At 46.9% G+C, this 5,850-nt stretch overlaps 1 protein-coding gene across 1 annotated transcript in view; it reads left to right on the forward strand.

Moving 5' to 3' along the window:
• The first annotated feature begins 1,531 nt into the window (after positions 1 to 1,531).
• LOC139756502 (uncharacterized) overlaps positions 1,532 to 5,850 on the forward strand; it is a 28,525-nt gene continuing 24,206 nt past the window's right edge. Inside the window, exon 1 of the mRNA XM_071675949.1 lies at positions 1,532 to 1,594. The gene's annotated coding sequence lies outside the window, so the exon portion shown is untranslated. The remainder of the gene's footprint in view (positions 1,595 to 5,850) is intronic.

Genomic DNA, 5,850 nt, shown 5'->3' on the forward strand with positions numbered 1-5,850 from the left:
CGAACAACGTTTCCCTCTACCATGTCCGTTATGACCTCTGGCTTGTGCCTCCAGACCAAACTTTCTGCCGTTCGTCCATACATATCTCCCACTTCTTTTGTCTACCTTTTCTCTGCGTCTGATCTTACAGGTATTCGTAAGTGTACATTTATTTTCCATTTGATATATTCAGTGTTTACTTGTGTTTTTCGTTTCGCTTTCTTCCTTGTTTCCCATATAATGTTTCCTGATACGATGATGATGATCGGGATCATTGTTATCACCATCATCACTACAACCATTAACGTATCACCATCATAACTATGCGTTAATGCTGTCCTTTCTCCACCACTTACTCTTTTCTGTTGCTTCACTTCCTCCCTCAGAGATTGCTTCTATAAGTCAGGAGAGACGGCACCCTTTCTCTCAAGTCTTGCCTTCGTTATGAGGGAGAGCCAGTATCAGATCTTGCCACCGTCAGGAGGGAAAGCCAGGATCCATGCTTCAGATCTTGCCCTCGTCATGAGGGAGAGCCAGGACCAACGCTTCGGGTCTTACCTTCGTCAGGAGGGAGAGAAAGAACCCATGCTTCAGGTCTTGCCTTTGTCAGAAGGAAGAGCCAGGACCCACGCTTCAAGTTTTTGCTTCCTTCAGGAAGTAGAGCCAGGATCAAAGCTTCAAGGTTCCGTCAGGAAGGAGAGCCAGGAGCAACGCTTCAGGTCCTACCTTCGTCAGAGAGGAGAGCCAGGACCAACGCTTCAGGTCTTACCTCTTCAGAAAGGAGAGCCAGGACCCATGCCTCAGGTCTTGCCTTCGTCAGGAGGGAAAGTCAGGACCAACGCTTGAGATCTTGCCTAAGTGAGGAAGGAGAGCCAGAACTTCAGGTCTTGCCTCCTTCAGGAAGGGGAGCCAGGACCAACACTTCAGGTCTTGCCTGTGTTAGGAAGGAAAGAGAACCCGCGATTTAGGTCTTGCCTCCGTCAGGCAGGAAAGCCAACATCCTCTGCCTCAGGTCTTGCCTCCGTCAGGCAGGAGAGCCAACATCCTATGCCTCAGGTCTTGCCTCCGTCAGGCAGGAGAGCCAACATCCTCTGCCTCAGGTCTTGCCTCTGTCGGGCAGGAGAGCCAACATCCTCTGCCTCAGGTCTTGCCTCCGTCAGGCAGGAGAGCCAATACTTTCTGCCTCGTCGCCGGGACCTATCCCAGGGAGGCCAAGAGAAAGGTTGGCTCCAATTGTTGAGCCCTCATACATTCCGGATGCCTTCGTTCACTCACCTTGTGTTTACGACAGAGAACTACGTACCAAGACTTTAAACAACCTGAACTAAAGCACTTCAGATCTTTGTTCAAATGAAAGTCTCATGGGGATGACGCAGACTTTAATGATTTCCCCATGAGAGAAATACGTTTCTGATAACACTGCTATTAAGACTATGCCTCCGTAATGCATGAGGTCGAATCATTCTGGTAATAGTGGAAGACTAGTGAAAGTTGGGTGGCAGCGGAGGTTGCCTACTATACACGAGACTGAGGTATATAAGTGAAACTTGGACTCGACTCGGTGTTAGTAGTAAAGTCAACCCTTCATACCTAGCGTCTGCAACTCGACCACCAGGTGAGGTGCAGGAAACACAGTTGGTTGTTGTAGACTGTCTGTGGAGGGTCATTATCCTGGACGTGATACCGTTTCAGATAAGTGTGATGTTCCTGAGCATAAGTGAGAGACATGGCTCTTTCTAGCTAGTTTCCGAACTGTAGGACAAACGGGAACGTTTTGAAACGTTTCCGAACTGTAGGACGAACGGGAACGTTTTGTAACGTTTCCGAACTGTAGGACGAACGGGAACGTTTTGAAACGTGTCCGAACTGTAGGACGAACGGGAACGTTTTGTAACGTTTCCGAACTGTAGGACGAACGGGAACGTCTTGTAACGTTTCCGAACTGTAGGACGAACGGGAACGTTTTGTAATGTTTCCGAACTGTAGGACGAACGGGAACGTTTTGTAATGTTTCCGAACTGTAGGACGAACGGGAACGTTTTGTAATGTTTCCGAACTGTAGGACGAACGGGAACGTTTTGAAACGATCAGTATGATGACCTGTGACTGTGAGGACGACGAGCGTACCTCGTCCTGGTCATGTTATCGATGGGAGAGTGAGAGAACCCTGGTCATCACCAGACAAGTGGGATGGTAGATGAGAGCAGAGGATACCAGACAGAACCATTGTATGGTCATCAGTCATCTCACAGGAGTCATGATACACCAGCGCCGAGCAGTTTGAACATAGATTGTTCTCATATTCTTCGTTAATCATATTCAGTAAAGTTTGCCTCAGACTAAGAACAAGAGTTCGAGAGTTCTCTCAAGCCTAAACGTTCTCACAATATTTCCCTCCTGTTATAAGTTGTAAGTTAGTTCCTGGAATGATATGATAAATTGGTGTATGTTTGAGACAGAGTGAAGGTGTTGGTCCAGCCGCAGTACACGCGATTGGAAATAGTCCTAAATATGAACGTCCCACACGAGGAAGGTGGCCGTGTGCCGCCCTCCTTGTGTGTACTGTTGTCATCTGAAGGCTGGGGCGCCCGGGCTGCCTCACTGCTTGACGCGCGCGCGTAAGAGAGAGAGAGAGAGAGAGAGAGAGAGAGAGAGAGAGAGAGAGAGAGAGAGAGAGAGAGTCACCTATACCAACGTTCCTCGTCTGCTGAAGTTACAGAGGACACAAAATAAGGCTCTACGATTCGTCACAAGAAAACATCACGAACGACTGAAGACTAGACCTGTCCTTCCATACCTATGAGAAGCAGCTCAAAATGTATGGTGGAGACTTGGAGACAACGATGATGTAAACTTACAGAAAAACCCGAGATCTGGACAACAGTACAAACACGGAACACCATTGGTTCCACGGAAGCCTCAAAGTACTCAGGTACACTCCAGTCATCCATCGATGTGCATTATGAACAATGTTTAGCTTACCTTCGTAAATCTACAACACCAACACATACACAACCCCGGTCTGTCAGGGGTATATGAATCAGGCACCTACAACACGCTTCCAGAATATTACCCACAAGCATCAAAAACTGACACCCACACACCTGTGCTCATTTCAATCTTCTCTTCAATTTCAAACTACCCCTTTCCCTTGTCCCGCCTCTCTTTCCTCTTCTCTAATCACCCAATTTAAAAGGAAAGTGATAGTAGGTCTGATGGGAGTGTCCTGAGTCATGTCGTCAGTCTAACGAACCTGTTGGTGCACATCATCGTTAGGGGTTAAAACTATGGCAAGTCAGTGGTTCCACAGGCCAGCAGTGCCTCGTCAGGGCGTCCACAGTGGTCGACCTCCTGCACTTGGGAAGCAGGGACGATGCTGGTCCTGTGTAGCCAGATGCTCCCCGAGGCCTAGTGTTGGAGTCTGTATACTGGCGGATGTGTCGCTACTTGTGATGCCTGAGATGAATATATTTTCGTTGAGATGGATCAGGGTTCATATGGACAACTTTTTAAGTAAATATAGGTCATCCTTCTGTCAGGAGACTTGTAAATATCTCACAGGAATACTCCTGTCGCGCTCAGGTGAATAATTCAAAAAACTAAAGAATATTGTTATGTAAGACGACGATTGTTTATGTTTACACATGAGAATGTTGATCCAGAGCGTCACAAATGGTGACAGACTTGGCCATATTAGTCACACTCGGGATCCCGTTACTATCATCATGTCATCCGCTGCTACACTCGGGCACAGGACTCCCGTTACCCCAGTCAAGTCGGCAGCAAAATGATGGCACAAGTTCCTGCGAGGTAGACAGAGGGAGGAAGTAAAGGTCAAGTGGTGTGGGAAGGAAAACGCGAGACATGCTGGTGGGTGCTCTCCACGCCAGTAGCAGAGCACACACTGTTGCATCCGTCTGGACGATGGACCATCCCATACAACGATGATCAAGCGACCTTGAGCCACCTAAAGCTTTCCTCTGGGAGAGTCTTACTGACCCATCGCGACCCTCGTCACCAGCTCAGTGATAACCATCACACTGACATTTCTTATCACATCAGCTCGCAACAATTCGTTTGGGGAGAAACTGAGAACCCTTTAGTTTATAGGGACACAAAGGATAAAAATGTGAGTGTGACGAAAGAAAGGAAAAGCACCTTTGTAGTTATCATGTGTAGAAAGTGTATAGACTGAAAATATTTAGTGAAGAAGTTGTGTATGACCTGATTATTAAGACCTTAAGAAGTGCCACAGAAGTCTTCAATTACTCTCTTAACTCCAGACAGACACGAATCCAGCTTACATCCTCCAGTCCTTATAAATGTACAGTTATTCCCAGTGGACAAAACACCGACCATTGGCATCGCAGGCGACACACACATGACATTTACTCCCCACAGCAATATCAACACAAAATCAACACACAAACTCAATGCTCCTGCAATGCTAACTGACATCAGGTTTGGACCAGAGTAATATGCCCTCATCATCCTCTACAGACAATTCACCCAGTCCACTTTACACTGCCTCATCCGCCTGATCTTCCGTCCTCTGAAAAGCAAATACAATAAAGCTGCAAACTGCACAAAACAGCCACTCAGGCCAACCACTGACTGGCTGCCTGGTGACCACAGACACACAACACCGACGCAGTGGAACAAAGATTCTCCCACTACAATCCCCCTTACCATGCTCGATGCTCATTCCAATGCAACAGCACTAAATCCTCTCCACCCACACCACTCTATAACTAACCACCAACTCCCAAGTAGAAATAAAAATCCTACTCCTGCCTCACTCTTCAGTAACCTCTACTCACACGGCCCCTTCCCTGACTCCTAACAAATATAACGCTGACAAACTACATACACACAGAACTAACCCGACGCGCACTGGACACCCGACCTCTCAACTCACCTTCAACTCCAAGCCACTGGACATACACACATCAGAAACCGGCTTTGCTGTTCTAGGAAGGGAAGTATCATAACGGTCAGTCCTCGTTTGTTAGGTCTCCAAAGACAACGATGGGAAGCAGCAGCAAGAAGAGTGCCTTGGGTCCAAGTGTTGGTTGCAAGGGCACATTCAGGGCAGGTCACGGGAGTGGTGGGCAAAATGATACCTTTAGAACAAGGAGATGTGAATAACTCCGCCCCGAACAGAAAAAGATGGGTATAGAGCGGTGATGCCCAGATAATTAATGTGACGTGAAGCTCTTAGCTTCACTCGTGCTAATACAGAGATGAACGAAGAACCACCCCAGATATGTGAGCAGTATTCCTCATGAGGACACATAAACCCCTTGAGATATGGGACAAATCCCTTACAAGAAAAATAATTACGGCACCTATGCAAGACCTCCAGCAGTTTGGAAGCAGACTTCGTGAACGTGATTATGTGAGGTTCTGAGATAAAGTGGAGGATGTCGTTAAGCCCAAAATGTCTATGTTATTATGAGTCTGAATCGTGGTACATTGGAACTTAACAGAGGGAGACGAATTACATTAGAAACAGATATGGGGAGATATTGCGTCATTGTATTCTTGAAATGAATCAGGTTACTGCATCCCAGTCCATATGTAATACAATGATCTGAACCTTGATAGGAAAGAGAAAGAATTTGATAAAGGAGGGAAGAGAAAGTGAGCTGAAGTGTGTACAGTGGAATCATCAGCACAACAGAGAACAGGATTCGAAGTTGATTAGGGAAGATTGTACTGGAAGAGAAGAGACAAAGTAAGAAATAGGACAAAACCCTAAGGTCTCTCCATGGAAGAGACTTACACTGGTGTTGCCGCGTCTCTTAACCTTGTATATATGTACCATAACATTACCCCAGTGGACCGGCCAAGAGGGAAACTATGCATCAG

The sequence above is a fragment of the Panulirus ornatus genome, chromosome 22 (assembly GCF_036320965.1).
Source record: "Panulirus ornatus isolate Po-2019 chromosome 22, ASM3632096v1, whole genome shotgun sequence".
Lineage (NCBI taxonomy): Eukaryota > Metazoa > Arthropoda > Malacostraca > Decapoda > Palinuridae > Panulirus > Panulirus ornatus.